Source organism: Aotus nancymaae, unplaced genomic scaffold, assembly GCF_030222135.1.
Source record: "Aotus nancymaae isolate 86718 unplaced genomic scaffold, 86718_ANA_hifiasm-v0.15.2.pri h1tg000014l, whole genome shotgun sequence".
In the NCBI taxonomy this organism is placed as follows: Eukaryota; Metazoa; Chordata; class Mammalia; order Primates; family Aotidae; genus Aotus; species Aotus nancymaae.
This window is the reverse complement of record NW_026988425.1, coordinates 65003610-65022249: the sequence shown is the minus strand read 5'-3', so window position 1 is coordinate 65022249 and position 18640 is coordinate 65003610.

The following is an 18640-nucleotide window of genomic DNA, read 5'->3' as shown; positions in this document are numbered from 1 at the left end:
TTGGTTTGAAGGATGGTATTCTAAATGCAAACTAAGTACTTTTCAAAGTTAAGGACCAAATGTCAGACATTAGCCACCTGGTTTATTTGCAATTTGGCGTTATCTACACATCTGTGAATGGGTGTCTCTCAGTACATTCCTGCTAACTATCTCTAGTAACCTTTCTCAGATCTCCTTGTTGAAACCATCAATAAATATGTCCTTTGATGGCCTTAATAGCAATGTTAGAATTTGAAAGCAAAGGTAATTTTATTTTGTAGGAATGTGCAGAGAGGAATTGGAGGAAGAAATTACTGAGTCTCACTAACTTTTCAGTGGCTTTTGAGGACAGATGTGGAAAAGGTGCCAGGGGGTTCCCCATGACTCTTCAATGATTAGTGCTTGCCATGCTGTCCATCAGCAGGTGCTGAGCTAAGAGACTCTGACTCAACTGTCTTTAAATCCCCTGGAGACAGGAATCATCTTTCTGACCTGGCACAGAATGTGGGCTCAGTTTGTCTCTTGGGTGAATAAAAGAAGGAAGGATCATGTCGATGTGATGAGACTTGATCTTGTCCACCCCCACGTGGACTCGCTGCACCCCTTCCTTTCCTATGGGCCAGCCGTTTTCCATTTGTGAGCAGCATTAGCTTGAACCGCTTACTGGGGATTAATGATTCCTCTTACTTACGGGAACCTGAGCTAGAAAATATTTGATTCTAATAGTGTTGACAAAGATTCACTAGATTGTATTATGGTATAGATTTTCCTTTGTTGTGTCTCTTTTTTTAAGTTTCAAAAAAACTGTTTTAAGCTTAAATGTATTCACCAGCCATTTAGTACACTTAGACACATTGCATATTTAATGTTCCACTTGACTGCTTGCTGAAAGAAATAAATGCATAATAAAATGCTTTGGAAAATGCTTAATTTTTCAACTGTTGATTTAATGTGTAACGGTTCAATAAGGTGGTGGATTGCCATGGTCTACAACTATGAAAAATAGAAAAATTACCCTCACTGGAATGTTGAATCTGTGAATATTAAGTTTGTCAATGTAATTTATGACTCCGCAGGTAATATACTGGAATTTGCATACTAATTGCTATGGTGGAAGCCAAACGACTTTCATTCACTAAATTAGCCAGCCTAAGTGGAAGCCAGCAATTGCCACTCTGTGCTGGGGAGAAGCTTGCTTAGGAGGGAGGAAATGGAGTTCTGGCCAGGCCTTTCAGAGCTGAAGAGGCCCCCTGCTGGCAGGCTGCAAAGCCCACAGCCTTGCCCAGAGCCCAGGGTCGGCTTCTCAGATCCCAAGTCCAGTGGATTTTCCAAGTGATTCAAATTTAGAAAACAGAAGAGTGAGTTGAGGTCAAAGGAGTTTGCTCTGGGCAAAAACAATACATGTTTGTGTGTCCAGTAACAGAAAAAAAATAGAAATCTGAAGGCAGAAAAATAATCCGTCCCACCTTCCTAAAAGGAGTCCTTTTAACAATAGGCATCTGTTCTTTAATTCTCTCAAAAAGAGGTTTGATTCTCACTTTGTAAATAGGAGCGTATTTGGAGGATTGTGGGAGAATCAAATGATGTCTTCAGTGTCCTGGGTGCAATATGCATACGAAAAGATATTCAACCTTCGCAATCATCAGAAAAGAAAGCAAAGCAAAACACGGAGGCATAATCTTCTGGCAAAAATTAAAAAGATTGAAAGTTTTTATTATTGTCAAGGCATGGGGAAATGAACACAGCGTAAATTGACATATCTGTGAGGTGGGTAGTGTAGAGGTAGTCATCGAAATAAAAAATGCTCATTTCCTTTGATGCACCAATCCCACTTCAAGAAGTGTATCCTATAGAAATACAAATGTATAGTATGAGCCATTTGAAATTACTGCTATTCAACCATTTTTTGATATACACAAACAGTAATTTCAAAGGATTCAACCTAACACAAGGGTGTTCTTTGTAGGAATTTTGTAATGATGACAGTTTGGGAAAAGTCTAAGTGTTCAGCAGGAGACTGACTAAACAGTGGTACCTACGAAGCTTTTAAAAAGTATTAGATAGAGCTCAACTACACTGACATGGGAAGATGACCATGGAAGACAAAATAAACAGACCAAGTGGTGTAACATTATATATAATCCTATTTTTGTTTTTTAAAAGTGTAGTTTGTGTGTATATGCATTTTGATTTGTGTATAATGTAAATTTAGGAAAAGACTGGACAGCTATATCCTAATGTTTAACCATTGCTGTCTTTAAACAGTAGGACTCAGGATAGAGTCTGGGGGGAGAGACTTTTTAGCCTTCTGTGTTGTTTGAATTCAACATAGCCATAGCTCTTTTTACAGGTTAAAAAAAAAACCCATAAAACAAAAGACAATAAAATAAAGCATAAAAGTGATAGGGATTTACTCAGTTAAAAAGAATGCTTGGTGAACTAAGTTAATATGCAGTAATAGAATATTTGCTGTGTTTGACATATAAAGATTTTAACATATTAAACTTTTTTAAAAAGTAGGCTGGACTTATGCTTTATGGGTGTAAGGGTATTTTAAGAACGGCGGTAAAAATTAGGACACAGATTATATTAAAATTCACTATACGTAAATCAAATGTAGCTCAGCAGCTCACAGAGTACCCAGTGTCAAGCAGCTATTTACTATGATCATTTACTGTGATCCTCAATTTTAGAAAATGGAATTCAGGAAGGCTTGAAAAGCCATATAAGGACATGAAAGTCATAAATGAACAACTAGACTGGTCACTAACTGAAGACACTAATTTATTCTTTTTTTCTTCTTTGCTAACTTATACACATTAAAATTCATAAATCTTAAGTATATACTTTAATGAAGTTGGACAAACATATTCAAGGGTATTCTGGTAAAGTGGCCCTCTGTAAAAAGACGCAAACTTGATTTGTAGCATTTGTTGGTTTTCATGGTTTAAATACTCCCACCATGGCTAATTTTAAGCTAGCAATGGTTTAACAATTGGTTCACAAAAATTTTCCTGATTACTTAAGAATTGTCCCTCAGGAGTGTAAGAGACAGACTCAGCACACTACCAACTGTGTTAAATCATGTGACTATATCCCAAATCAAGAAATAGAATGTTTTCATCACTCCACAATATTCTGTCATGGCTTTTTTTCCAGTTAATTCACCCCTTATCCTGCCATAGACTAACACAAATCTGGCTTTTATCACTGTTAATTAGTTTTGAACTTCATATAAATGGTACTACAGAGAAGATGCTCTTCTTTTTGTGGTTTCTTTCACTCGGCTTAATATTTCTGAAATTCATCCATGTCGTTGCAGAAAAACTATTTTAAAATTGTGTATTTTCCTATAAATCAGTTATCTGTGTCCTTGTATTGATCTTTGGTCTGTTACTGGAATGGAATCTGCACTGCAAAACAGTTTCCTCCTTTCAAACTCCTCTTTCTTATTTATTTCCTCTAGTTGCTCAATATATTACGTTGGCCACACTGCACATAGGGTGCACAAGAAAGCAGATTTTATGATTATTTATTTTGAAATTTCAAATCTCAAAATTTGGTCAATATGGATAGAAAAACAATCATAGACTATTATGGGAAGCTGTTCCTCAGTTGATTTCTCTTTCTTGGTGTGTGTGTGTGTGTGTGTGTGTGTGTGTGTGTGTGTGTTGGGAATTTCTAAATATCATTCAGAAAGCCTGGCCACAGATAGTATGCACCAGCCAGACTCAAATCTGAAAACAGCCTGACTTTGGTTCAGCAGCTGTGAGTGCTTTCCATGGCAACGCTCCAGGCTCATCATAAAGACGACAGTAGAAATCAGAGGCTAGGGATAAAGGCCACAATATCCAGGCAGATGCCTGCGGGGGCCGAAGGTAGGAGCTTCCCAGATAAACTGAAGCCTCTGATCCCCATGATGCTGTGTGCTGTCACTAAGAATTTCTGTAACATTTTACAGTTTCATGGTATTTTTAGTCATTGCCTCAAGATTTTCCAAAATAGCCATTCCAACTGCCCTAGAGTTGCTATTTTTTTAATTTTTTTTTTTATTTCAATAGTTTTTGGGGTATAGGTAGTTTTTGGTTACATGGATAAATTCTTTAGTGGTGGTTTCTGAGATTTCAGTGCACCCATCACTCAAGCAGTATACACTATACCCAATGTGTAGTCTTTTACCCCTCAGCCCCCTCCTAACCTTCTCCCCGAGTCCCCAAAGTCCATTAGATTATTATTATGCTTCTGAGTCCTGATAACTTAGCTCTCACTTGTAAGTGAGAACATATGATATTTTGTTTTACAAAGAAGGAGGAAACAATGGGATCTTGAACCAGAGGGTATTTCAAATTTTCAGTTCCCATTGGGTTATCCCATGGGATATCTCCTAAATTCTGATCAGCATTTATTTAAATGCGTCAGTTGGGGCTAGGCCAACATTGGGAAAGGATTTCAAGGAAGAATTTCTCGGCACTCACATTGATTGGATTTTTATTATAAGCTGAGCTAACTTTTGGGTTTAAATGAACTGCTATAAACCCAGCATACACCCCTCCCCTTTAAACCAACTCGGCCGGATTCCTGTGATCCATGGAGCTTGCATGCTGGTCAAATGGCTGCCCCAAGTGACCCCTGCAAGGCAGGTGTGAGTTTCTGCTGCTTCCTGGTTTCCGGGTTTGGCCTCCCCTCCATGGTCTGGCTCCATGCAGATGCACTGCTGTCCACTCTCCCCATTCTGGGAGGCAGGTAGGCTGACACAGGGCAGACTGTGGAGCCAGGTAAGAGGGAGGGACAAACACACCATTGCTGCCTCTGCATGGAGGGCCCACCTCCTGGAGGCTGCTCCCTGCCAGTGCTCCATGTGGCAGAGGTACCAGAGCAGACGCCTTCAGGGAAACATGAGCCTCTCTGCTAGCTGACTCTGGGCTCAAGGACTCCCCAAGGGCTTTGCTGAAACTGTCTTGACCTGCCTGTCAATCTAGGAGCCTTCCGCCCAATCTCCTCTGCCTCTATCATTCACTGAGGTCAGACTTGCATCTTGGTGATGGCTCTCCCAGCCTTCCCTGGCCCCTTTCCTGTTTCTTTCATCTAGGCATTTCCACTAATAAAATCTCTGCACATTTAATCCTGCCTCGACACCTGTTTCTCAGAGTATCCAGTCTAATGCAAGCTATTCAAGCACACCTTGCATGCCTACTTGTGAAAGATAGTGTAGGTAGAATTCAAAATCAGGCAGGTGGTGACTTGTTGATCTTAAGTTCTGCTTCAGTGCTGGCATGTATGAAACACTTTTCTAAGTTCCCCTGAAATTCCTTCCCTAGCTTTGGCCAAAGAAGGGCTCCTTCACAGCATCAGCATCAGCATCAGCAATCTTGGCTGCCGCCACAGCCGCAAGGGGACTGTGGAGCAGCAGCCCTTGGCAATGCATGGCTTGGTGTCCACTCAGCATGTGTTCTCTTGTCCATGGCATTTTTGTAGCATGCAGGACACCTCCCTGCATTAAAAGCAGCTCTGGGCTTAAAATCAACAATAGAGTGGGAATGAAGAGCAAATGGATGTGAAAATCTGGACCAATATCCTTAGTTACTCTAGGATCAGCCAGAAGACAAAGGAATGCTGTCCAGACACTGCTCCTTCCAAGCGAGTATCACGGAGGGCAGAAAGAGAGTCGGCCTGCCAGGCAGGATTCCAACAGAAGGTAGTAGATACAGGAGGAGCCAAGAAGAAGAGAGAAGAGACGAAAGATCTTTGCCTCTCCCCAGCATTTCTAGCTGCCATTTTTAGTCAACTATTGAAAGTCTCATAGGAAAGTAGTTGAACAAAAATCCTAAAGACTGTTCCCTGTCTTCCAGCTTCAAAGGGCCACTTACCATGAAGTCCTAGGAATGTGGTCAGAATCAAAGTGGGGATAAAGAAGGCTACTCTGTTTCCTGGTGGCTCAGCTGAACCGAGCTGGTCACCCTGGATCCTAGGAACTCCTCAAGGGCTGGTTTGTTTCAATCTGGCAGGGAAATCTAATTCTTTGTATAAGGGCTCATAGCCCAGTTCTGTCTAAGGCCTTGCTAGAGACAGTCAGAAGAGAGCTACAGCTGGATCCAGCTTTTGGTCTCATCCCAATCCAGATTACATTCTGGGGACTGGGCCAAGTTGTATGAACATCTGATAACTGGAGGAGGATTTGGGAGTAGCAAGTGGTGGATGATATTTTCCGGGGCTCACAGTCAGGCCTCAGTACAATCAGGCTTTGCTGGACCACCTATCTCTCTCATTCTTAAAATATGAAGAAGAGTCCTCTGTGCTCAAGCCAGTACCTTCTCCTCTCATGAAGGGTTTCATCAGGGCTGAATCTGCACATGTACAACCCACTACAAGAATGTGTTTAGTGAAATCGTTGGTTTTACTCGATTTTACAAAACAAATGGACATTTTTTCATCCAGTGATAAATTGGGGAAATGGAACAAAAATTTCCAAACTTAGCGGACAGAGAAGGGATATAGCAAAGCCATAGCAGCTTGACATGTGCTTGTTAAACCATCAGGATTTAAAATAAAACCATTCTCTGGACCTAATTCACAAGGCAGCCCTAAGCACTTAGAGACACATGGCTAACAGGAACTGGACACACTAAATTAGCTCCCAGATGCACAGTCTAAAATATAGGCATACAATTTGAATACCAATTGTCCCTTTGCCAAACCTAGCAATAATAAGCATTATTGGGAAGATGGCCTCATTGCAATTTATCCTGCTTTTGTAATCTTCACGGCCAGCAGAGACTTGATGTATCTACATCTTTCCTCCTCTCCAGAAAAAAACGTCATCTGCAAAGCTAAGCCCCTTGGCAGGGGGCTCTGGGGTTGCTCTATTATGGGCTGTGGGACACAAATTAATTCTCTCATTTCTATTCTGGACACAATTGCATGCATATGAATTCCACAGGTGCATGCTTTTTTATTAAAAAAAAAAATAGCAAAGGAAGTAGAGTTAGACCTTGGAACAATTTGTTCCATAGAACTGAGTGAATCATCTCCTATAATGAGCAGCGTTGGCCAGAACTGCAGCAAACATTGAACAGTCCCATTTATCAATTATTCAAGGGCCTTCTGCCTACCAAGGACGTTCGTTAATATGTGGAGAGCTGTTTGGCTCTTTGCTCGGTTGCTCAGCGTCCATCGGAAGGATATGCACTCACTCACCATTCTGACTCAACAATTGTGTGCATTTCCATTAAAGATAAGAGGCTTCATTACGGAGAATTTTCCCCAGAATGTTTCTCCCCATAACCGAGGACCCAATGCCACGTGATGTGGAGTCCTTTTGTGAGGACCGGGAAGCAGATGGGGGTGTGCTGTGTAAGCCTGCATCCCAGGAGCAATTCTTGTACAGTTAACAAGTCTTTGACTAGAGAGGGGCACGGCTCTCAACAAACAAGTTTTTGTTGACTCTGTGCTACATCCTTGCTACCTAAAGAGTTGTCTGTGGCATGCACATGGATGCCTGTAAGAAATGCAGAATCTTGCCTCTACCCTAGACCTACTGATCCAAAGTCTGCATTATAATCCAAGTTTGAGAAGTGCTTTAGAAAGCGACAAGGTACTGAATGCTGGAGATACAAACCATCCTAGCCCAGAGCTGCAATGAAGGTTGGGAATGTGTTAAAAAAAAAACAAACCAAAAACTCATTCCACGAGGGGTGTGCTATGGGCTATGGTAGTGGTTTGTACCCAGTGTTAGATAACAGGAGAGACAGTGGTTGCCTCCACCAGGGGTGACAGGAGCTCTGGAAGGTGATGGTTTTCCAGGTGAAGGAGGGACAGTAGGTTTCCCTGCTTCACTGTATCTCCCTATGGCCCTCGGTCAGGCCTGAACTGTGGTGAGAGTCTCTTTGCGTCTGCACTTTGGAATTCCTCAAACGTCCTTCCTTCATTGTTCCCTGAATTATCTACATCAATACAAACCAATTCCTCCTCTGCTTAAAGCTTTTCATTGCTTATAGGGCAAAGTGAAGACTCTTTAGCTGGCGCACAAGCCTTTTGCATCTGGCACACATAGGCCTTTCTAGGGCTGTCTCCTGCCATTCTCTACCCTGTCTCCTGCTCCAGTTCTCCAGAACTGCCCATGAATCCCCTCACATGCCATTCTGGTTTGGACACCTCACATTTTCAGCAGCTGTTCCTTCTGCCTGGACTGCTTTTCCTCCAGGTTCACTTGGTGAACTTCTCTTCATCCTTCAAAGCTCTGCTCTAGTATTACATCCTCGGTGAGGCCTTTCATGAATGACTCCTAAAGAAAGTTAATAGTCTCCTACTTTGATCTATTTCTGCGCCTTGTGTGTCTATTATTGTATAGATCAGATTCTATGATTTGCTTAGTGGGCGCTTTGTCTGCAATGGTGGTTGTAAGTCTATTCATTGAAGGCAGGAAATATGTTGACTTGAATCCTCAGAATGGCACATAGAAAACTTTAAGTATTGCTTTTTAAATGAACTATAATTTGAAAAAAGTAGCATGAAGGTGCTGCACATGTTGAGAGGTGTGCAGTTCCTTTGTTCTGGTTTAAGCACAAAATGAATGAGGGGATGCAGATATACACTGCAAAGGTAGCTAAAGTCAAAGCTGGGAAGGGCCTTAAGTGTTCCACTAACAGTTTGAACTCTTAGGAATCCCTAATGTTATTTACAGCAGGGAGATGAGGTTACAAGATCTTTGTTTGGGTAGTTGGCTGGGGACACGGGAATGAGGGATGGGCAGTGAGAAAAACAGAAATCAGGGAGGCCAGAGAAGCTGTGATCCTAAAAGGCTGCATAAAGAATGACAGAGGCCTGCAGCAGAGCTAGGAAGAAGAGAAAGGGAAAAGAGTCTGTGCTTGTTTCTTAGAAAAGTGCCTTTAAAACGGCCTAAACAGTGATCTTATTGTTTCGAGTGTTTATCTAAGGCCAGTGTGTTATTGGAAGGATTTGCTTTAGTAAATGGAAATTTTTGAAGTTGGGTCAATATGGATGGGGGTTGAGTGGGGGATAGGAGGTGGGTTCTGATTAATCGAATTTTCTGGTAAACTCAGAGTAATGGGAAATTCATCCTTTTTGTTTTCACCACTATTACATTTTTTTTCCTGCAGTAACTATTTTCCTGCCTTAAGTCGTACAACGGAAAGAACATATTGCATTGGCCTTTGAGTGGGGCCGTGGAATGGCAAAAGGAACAGAGTGGAAGCTGGGAGACTGGATTTTGGTCCTAGTTCTGTCATGGCTTTGTGCAAGTCACTGAGCCTTTCTGGGCCTTAGAATCCTCCTTTTAAAAGTGAGGTGTTTTCTCAGACTTTGCTAGAGGGAATATAGAATGGTGCAGTCTCCATGGAAACAGTCTGGTAGTTCCTCAAAAGTTAAACAGAATTACCATATAATCCAACAATTCCACACCCAAGGGAACTAGAAAGATGTTCAAACAAAAAATTACACATGAATGTTCATGGCAACATTATTCACGATAGTCAAAAAACTGGAAACGGCCCGATGTTCATCAACTGATGAATGAATTTTTTAAAGTGGTATATCCATACAATGGAATAATATTTATCCATGAAAAGGGAGACATACTAACACATGTTACAACATAGGTGAACCTTGGAAGCCTTGAAAATGAAGTGAAAGAAATCAGACACAAAAGGCCCCATCTTGTAGGAGTCCATTTATATGAAATGTCTAGAAGGCAAATCCATAGTAAAAAGTAGATTATTGTTTGACAGGGGTTGGAGGAAGGAGAAATGGAGAGGGCCTGCTTAATGGGCCCAGGCTTTCTTTTGGAGGTGATAAAATGTTCTGGAGCTGCTAGGTAGTCGCGATGGTTGGTAACATTATGAATAGACTAAAAACCACTTAATTGTATTAATACACTTTAAAATGGTTAATTGGTGAATTTTATGTTATATGACTATTATCTTAATTAAGAAAATGAGAAGTTTAAACTTAAAAGTCTCAAAGATTTCTTAAAGATTCTGTGACACCTTTGTAACATACAGTAAATGATCGTTAAACATGTGATGAATTGACTTGAAAGAAATGTTGCCGTATAACTCAGATTATAGACAATACTTCCTACTTGTAAAGGTAGCTGGATGGGATGACATTTTCAGGGTCCTGATATGGTATAACCTGTAGGAAAGAATCACCTTTAAATTAATGCATTTCACCAAAGGTGTACTGGTAAAGGCTTAACAACCAGTTCTCCAAGAAAAGAATAAAATATGCAATATATACATATGTACATTTATTATAAATTTTTGCATCACCTTCCTGCAAAAATACTTATACTTGGCCGGGCGCAGTGGCTCACGCCTATAATCCCAGCACTTTGGGAGGCCGAGGTGGGTGGATCACAAGGTTAAGAGATCGAGACCATCCTGGTCAACATGGTGAAACCCCATCTCTACTAAAAATACAAAAATTAGCTGGCCATGGTGGCGGGCGCCTGTAGTCCCAGCTACTCGGGAGGTTGAGGCAGGAGAATTGCTTGAACCCAGGAGATGGAGGTTGCGGTGAGCCAAGATCCCCCTATTGCACTCCAGCCTGGGTAACAAGAGCGAAACTCCGTCTCAAAAAAAAAAAAAAAACAAAACCTTGTACTCAAATCCTTGTCTCTCGATCTTCTGAGGAACACAGACTGAAATATCTGTGTAATCTATTTCTTGCATTAAATCTTTTCTACTTTTGTGCTTGGATAGTTTCTATTTTCCTGCTTAGACTCCAACTGCTGCCTCTCCACTCTGACACAGATCCCTGCCATAGCCCTACCTTTCTACCTTGCTAGGAAGGAGGAGGAGGCCTTCCCAGCCTCCTGGAATATAGAGCAGGAGCAGCCTGAAATATAGGTCTGAGGCAAACAATATAAATTAAGAGCCTATAAGAGGCGGCGAATCCCCATTATCACTATGCATGGCATCACTGAATCACTCCTCAAGGTCAGGAAAGTGTTTGAATCCAGCCTGTTTGATTTCGAATTCTTTCAGATACTGTTCTATGTGACTAAAGCTTGAGCAAGTCTCAATGTCCTAGTCTTTTCCTTCTCAGGATTAAATGGGCCCATTCTAGCTGTCTGCTGCATGGTGCATCTGTAAAATAGGCCAGGAGCCTTCTAGCGGGTTTGCTCAGCGCTGGATTACTCAGATGGGTGGCCTACTCAGGAGTTTATTGCACCAAACAAAAAAGTGTTGGAGGGGAACTTATGTTTGATATTGCAAAACTAGCATTAACGGAGTCATGAGAAAAAAAACGCCATTGGATTTTGTTGCATTTCATCACAAGTTTTATGACTTGTGCTTTGTCATAAAACAAGCTTATTTTATGGCTTGGCATTGTGCTTGTTTTACATGACATCTGTTCATAGTGTTGTATGACTATTGGATAGACACGCAACCCTGTGTGACTAATGCCCCTGTGGTTGTGCGATACGGCAGCCCTGGGAGAGGGAAGCACGAGAATAATTTTGAAACTGGTAGCCTCCGTACATTTCAGTCTGCTCTTGGGTCTTTAATATACAGGGGAACTAGAAATCAAGAAGTTATGTGACTGCATGACAACCTGGCTCTTAGGAGGTCAAAGGAAGTAAATATCTAAAATGACAACAGCCAAAACCCAAGGTGTCTGTTAAGGGAAGCAGGTTGGTGGGAAGTGCCCAGGAAAATCTGCTTGGAGAGTTTGTTCCTCAGGGAAGAGAATATGAGAGGAGAGAGAGCCCTTGGCTTGCATAGCTAATTGCAGGCAGGAGGAAGTGGGAAAGAACATGATTAGCACGTTTCTCTCCTCTCTATAAAGATGACAGAAGCAGGCAATCTGCTGTTTGTGCAGAAGGGGCACAGGGAAGGAGAGAAGAGAGCATCTGTTCTGAGAAACTGCTGTTTAAAAATGCAAGAAGAACACAAAGCAAAGGAGGAAATCTCCATTGTGCAGGCCACTGGCTCTGAAAACCACGAGAACTGGAGAGGCACCTGCTGAGAAATCTTCAGGTTGCCCTGACTCTGAATCTGGCACCTGGGTTCAGGAGCCCTGTTGGGGGCCTGCTTCTCTGCCTTCAGAGCTGAGGCTTTTGGTGGTAGTCCCTGGCTGTGACCTCCAACTGAGGAATAGCCTTCATAAGGACAGACATGCCACCCCTGTCTGCAGCCAGCCGTCCTCACCCTTACTGACCAGGGCTGTCAAGTTTTAGAGTTAGTTAGCAAAGCTTCCTGGCCAGAGAGTGAGTCACAGTCTCCACCCTCATTCCTCTACCTCCGTTCTCTGTCCAAGAGTTGATGCTAACTATTTTTATGGAAAATAAGGGAAGCCAATGTCTCCAATGGATGATGTCACTGGGAACCCCTAAGTTTGAAGGCTTCCATGCTTCTAGAAGAATCAAGAAATGCCTTGGAAAGAGCCAGCAGAATGACTTCTCAGCCAGGCCAAATATCTGAGGTCCTGAGGGTTGGTCTTGGCCTCTAGATCCTCCCTCTCTTGTGGGAAGTATCAGGACCAAGGTCCCTTATTACACATCTCTAGCTGTCTTTGATAGGTAAATCCGCCTACTCAAAGGAGTTCATCAGAAGGAATATAGTGTGACCCCAGATGCTGCAGGTACCTTTCTATTTATATTCTATCTCAGTTTATTTGTAGACTGAACTGGATTGTAAACATGTGTGGGTGGCAGCCATCTTTGCATTCCTGGTGTTAATAAATTCAATGCTATTCTAATAGTAGGTATTTAATAGTTATTTAAGTTTTTGAATAATTGGCCCTAAGATCTTGCACCTCTACCAGTTAAAATAAACCAGCCTTGCTAAGAAGAACAGAAATTTTAACAATATTCTTTCCTGATTATATTGTTTGGCTGTGTCCCCACCCAAATCTCATCTTGAATTGTAATCCCCATAATCCTCACATGTTATGGGAGGGACCCAGAGGGAGGTAACTGAATCATGGGGGCAGTTTCCCCCATGCTGTTCTCGTGGAAGTGAGTTCTCATGAGATCTGATGGTTTTATAAGCATTTGGCATTTCCTTTACTGGCACTCATTCTCTCTCCTGCTGCCCTGTGAAGAGGTGCCTTCCACCATGATTGTAAGTTTCCTGAGACCTCCTAAGTCATGTGGAACTGTGAGTCAATTAAACTTCTTTTCTTTATAAATTACCCACTCTAGGGTATTTCTTCATAGCAGTGTGCGAACGGACTAATACACCTGAGTCCTGGGAGTCTTTATCCCCCTACTCACTGGAAGAAAGAATCACTTTCAAATCTATTTTTCTCATAGTAAAGTGGGAGTAATAATAGAACCTTCTCACAAGAATTTAATGAAGGCAGGCATATAAGACAGCACCATATCTAATGCTAGCTGTTTTATCATCACTATCATCATCATTTTTCAGATTGTTATTTCTAAGATGAAGCATATTTTCTCCAGGGATTCTGTGAGTAGGGTGGGCACCCTCTGACCCTCCCCTGTGAAAGATAATCATACACACTGGCTGACAGATAAGAAACCTAGCAACAGTCACACTGACATTCCATTGGCTCCCTGGCAGCCATTTCTCCATGACTAAACACTTGCATTCTTTAGCCTGTCTGCAAATCCAGTGATATCCACAGACACATATCTTTCCTTTTCCTGCTACTCGGGCTAAGCATTGGCATTTCCTTGAGATAAGTACTGCCTGTAGCTCTGCCATGGGTGTGAAGGGATACTTTCATCTGGTTTTGGCTTGCTTTTGGGTTAAGACAATTTATTCTCAGGCTTCAGGCTCTGAGGAAATTATTGGCAATTGTAAAGAAAATACTTATGGTATACCTGTGCTTTGTGACAGCCCCACAACAACCCCTGAGCTTCAAAGTCTAAAGAGCCCCCACCCACAAAGTCCAAAGAGGCATGTGGTCAGCTAGGATGACTGATGGGTTTATGACCTGCCTTGCAAGAAAGGCTATCACTGAATCACATTTTAATATTGTGTCCTAGTCTTTTAAAATCAGGGGTTAATGTAATAACAGTCATTTAAAGAATGTTTGTGTGTCTTCACATATGACCATCAAGGAACACATTATTATTTATCTGCTGGAGCTGAGACTCTCAGTCCTAGTGCTAATAACAATAGTTTAAATGTGTAATGTGTTCATTACATTACAAGTCACATTACAGATGAGGAAATGAGGTGAGAAAGGTGAAGTGATGGTGTGGTTGGGACTCAGGCCCAGTGCCATGGGTATCTGTGCTCCAGATCTTGTCCTCCCTTTGAACTATATTGGCTAACGTGCTGTTCTGGTATAGTGAATCACCCAATAAAGTCCTCTAAGAATAGGGACCAGAAAAAGCATTTTCATTGCCTGCTTTCTTGTATCAGATAATGTTTTACTTTGGCTTCAGCGTGTCAGGGAGTTCAGAAGCAAATGTCAAGGTTAACCAAACCATATCAGCCTAGGCTTCTGGAATTCTAACTTCCCCATCCATTTCTATTTCATTTGATTTTTAAAATTTCCATTTTTATGGTCTTATTGTTTGTGCTTTTTATTTTACACCACTTCAATCATTTGGGAAGTAAAAAAGGAATACATGTTAAGAAAGACAAATCAATCTGTCAGTTATTTCACTTTTACTCAGTAGGAAAAAGGATCATAGAACTCTTCTTTTGTGCCAAATGTTTTGTTGCTCTGGTTTCTTAAGAAATATCTATTCAGGGTAAGGTTGCCAGATAAAATACAAGGTGCTCAGAAAAATTTAAATCTTAGACAAATAATGAATAATTTTTGGTATAAATATGTCCCAAATATTGCATATTAATTTTTATGCTAAAAATGTTGACATCAATGAAATAAGCAAATTTTTTAAAAGATACAAACCACCAAAGCTCATTCAAGACAAAATAGATATCCTGAATAACCCTATATCTATTAAAGAAATCAAATTTATAGTTAATAATCTTTTGCCCCCCCACAAAAATATACAGAGCCAGATGGACTCAAAGGTGAATTGTGTCAAATATTTGGCTTTGAAATAATACCAATCTACACAAAATCTTTCAGAAAATTAAAGAGCAGAATATATTTTTCATGTTTTTCAGAGGCCAGAATTACTTTGTTACCAAAACCAGACATTAGAAAAGAGAAACTATAGATATTCCTTATGACATTAATAAGATGTAATTTTTTTAGTAAGTACATCAAGACCAAGTAGACTTTATCCCAAGATTGTGTAGTTGGTTTAACATTAGAAATTATAATTTACCATATTAACTAAATAAACACAAGATGACCATCTCAGTAAATGCAGAGAAAGTATTTTACAAAATCCAACATCAATTATTACTTGTAAAAGCAAACAAACATCTAAAAACTTATGCAAAAAAGGAATAGTAGGGAACTTCCTCAAAATCTACAGCTAACATCATATTTTTTTTAACTTTATTATACATGTATATATTTTTAAATTATACTTTAGGTTCTGGGGTACATATGCAGATCATGCAGGATTTTTATGCTAAACAGTATTTATTGTTTATCTGAAATTAAATGTAACTGGATGTCCTGTACTGGATCTGCTAAATCTGGCAATCCTTATTCAGAGCCACAAAGATCCTAGACATGTAACTTGTGTTTGTACCTTGGCATAGAATCTGGCTAAGGATCAAAGTGCGAAATGGAAACAAGTGTATAATAACAGTTAAAACCATGAAGATGAACTGGGCCTCTTTAAAGACAGATTTTGAACATCTGGCCTTTGGAAACCATTAGGTTCACTGGCTGGAAGTTCATTGCCTAAGCCCAGAAGTGGCAACTCTACCAGGACAGGATCCGCTTTTAGCTTGAGACCCTTGAAGACGACCTGTACCTGCCTATGGTTTCCCAGAGGCTGTCAAGCAGAACTTGACTATGCCTGCCTCTGCAGAACACATCAACAAATGTTTTGGCCAATTTTCCTGACCTTTTTTCAAATTGCAATTTTAACTCCCATTTTCCCATATGTCATATTAGCTTTGATGATTTCACTGATTCCTTGCATTCTGCTTCCTCACTCCTACCTCCATGTAAAGGCGGCCAAATTCTCTGTCCCGATCAAAAATATCTGCCAATTGCTTGTGTGATCCTGAGGGTATTGTATTGGAACACCCAGAGTCTTCTGATGGTCTCCCTTTCAATCCCCCCATCATTGCCTGTGATCTCAGTTAAATGAGGAGGCCTGGCTGCTGAAACACATCCAGTGAGCCACCAAACGGGCATGGCTGCTGGCTTCCTCTCCCATGGACCTCCAAGCCTGCAGATCCCTGTGTCTCCTCCAACCACAGTTCCTTGCTGTGCTATAGGTGGAAAAGGAGAGGACCATCCCTTCTGAACTCTATCACACTGCTCACACATAGGCCCCAAATCAAGCGGGGGCTTCCTGAGGCCCCCACGAGTCACAGAGTGCTTCAGGACCCGTGCTCCTTCTGCCTTTTCCTAAGACCTCCCCACAGCACTGAAACAACCCATCCCTGGCACCTAGCCCGGGATGGACACTTCATGTCCGCCTTCATTTCACCAGACAGCAGAGGGCAAAGCCTTCTCCTAATAACAATCAAAGCCCTTGTGCAATTAGATTAGCTTAGGATGGAAGCTCTGGTCTAGAAGAATTTCCAGTGGTTTGCTAAATATGCTTCATCTTAAAATTCAGTGGGTGAGCAGACCCTAAAACTCACACTGTGTCCTCATGACACAAACCATGTCTGACAAGGGGACGGTAGGTAGGTGGCCTTCGAGAATGTTGTGCCTGTGATCGTACTCTGTTTAAATTTATGTTCCAAGGGATTTAGGCTGCCAGTCAGATCCTCACACCCCTTCCCCTGATGCTGCTCTTTTGCAAGCATGAACTGCAGATTTTTAAAGTTTCCCCCAATCAGGCTAGTAGCCAATAACCCAAGCTGCTGCAGAAGGAATCCAGGGGCAAAGTGTCCTGCTGAGTTCAGAGTATGTGCTCCCCATTGAAGACAAGGAATTGGCAGCTAAATAAAATCTTTACAGGGCACCTGAACATGGTTTCTCTTTTTCTCCTATACTTTTCGCTCTTCTCTTACGAGTGAAGGATGATGTTTCCTGCAGAACACTGAGAACCTCCATCCCCATCTGCCAATGCATCACTTCTCAGCACTGGTACTCTGACCTGACTGTGCTCTGCAGGCACCCCTGGGTGTCTTTGTTCTGTGTTAGAATCTTTTGTTCTCTTGACTGCACTGGAAGGGACAGCCATGTAATGTGTTTTGCACTTGTAAGGAGGGTGGCTTTCATTTTCTCAGTGTAGTTTGTTTGAATGAATCCGAAGTTTCATATGTCCCAGCCACTAGGCTGGAAGCCCCTGAGGACTTCTACTTTTTGGTTCCCCAAAAAGTAGACTCCGAGACAAGGATTTGGGTGGAAGTAGTTTGTTTAGAAAATCATCTCAAAAATCACAGTGAGGGAGTGAAAAAATGAGGAAGGGAATGGAGGAGAGTCAATAAAGGGGGTGCTAATGATATTCCTGCTGTGAGTTCCACAACAGGGACTTACTCTGCTGGGGAGCCTTGAACAGTCTGGAGCACACTTCACATTGTCCCATTGAAGGGCAGGGAAGCAGAGGCATTTACTCAACAGCTGCTCCCCCTGTGGGCTGAGGGACATTCCTGTCCATGGGCCAAGAATGCCATGGCAAGAAAACACCCTCAGGCAGAGAGAGGCTGGAAGGCTTTCACTTGCAAAAGCCTGTGCACTGGGGACCTCAGGAGAGGATATAAGTGGGGCACCAGCAGCCTCTGTGGCAGGGACTATGCCTTCTTTCTCTCTGCATCCTTAACACCTAGACAGTGCCTGGCATTTCTGATACTCAATAAACATTCATTGAATAAGCACATGAATGAATGGGGAGCATATGTACAGAAGTATAATTTAATGGTTCAGCAAATGCTGCTCAATGGGAAAAAAACATCTAGGACCTTTGCAAAAACCAACTCAAGTGCCAACGACAGCAGTTAGTAGAGAGCATGCCAAAACAACGGGTCTGTTTTCAGTTTGAAGTCCCTGACCAGAGTAGACTGGGAAGAACCAGCAAGGTCATCAGACACAAAGCCAAAAAGAGCGTCTCCCCATAAAGCACCTCAGAAACAATAATGTGTGATGTCAATTAATGATACCACCACATTTCCTGGCTTTATCTGGGCATAGAGGACTCGGAACCTGACTGGGCAGCCTATCTCACTGTTATGCAGCTTTGGTATTTAGACAAGCCTTTTAATAATGTACCTTAATCTGCCTCCTAATGCCTTCCAATGCTTCAAATTCCTGTCTCATTATTACTCGCTGTGTCTCTGTGGTTCAGAGGCTTACTATTACTATTATTATTATTGTTCTGATGCCTTGTTTTCCTCACCTGTAAAATGCCTATGATAAGCATTGTGCTCAAGAGCTGGACTCTGACTCCAGCTGCCTTGGTTCCACTTCAGGCTCCACTGTGTACTAGCTTGATTTAGAATGGGCTTCCATAACCTCTCTGTGCCTTTGTCTCTTTATCTTCAAACAACATTATAGCACTAACGCATGGGTAGCTTTAAGCACTTAGTAAGTGATGCATGCATTAGTTGTTATTTTACCTCTTACCATCTAATGTTGCAGGCATTAGATGAGACAATACATGTAAAGCTTCTGT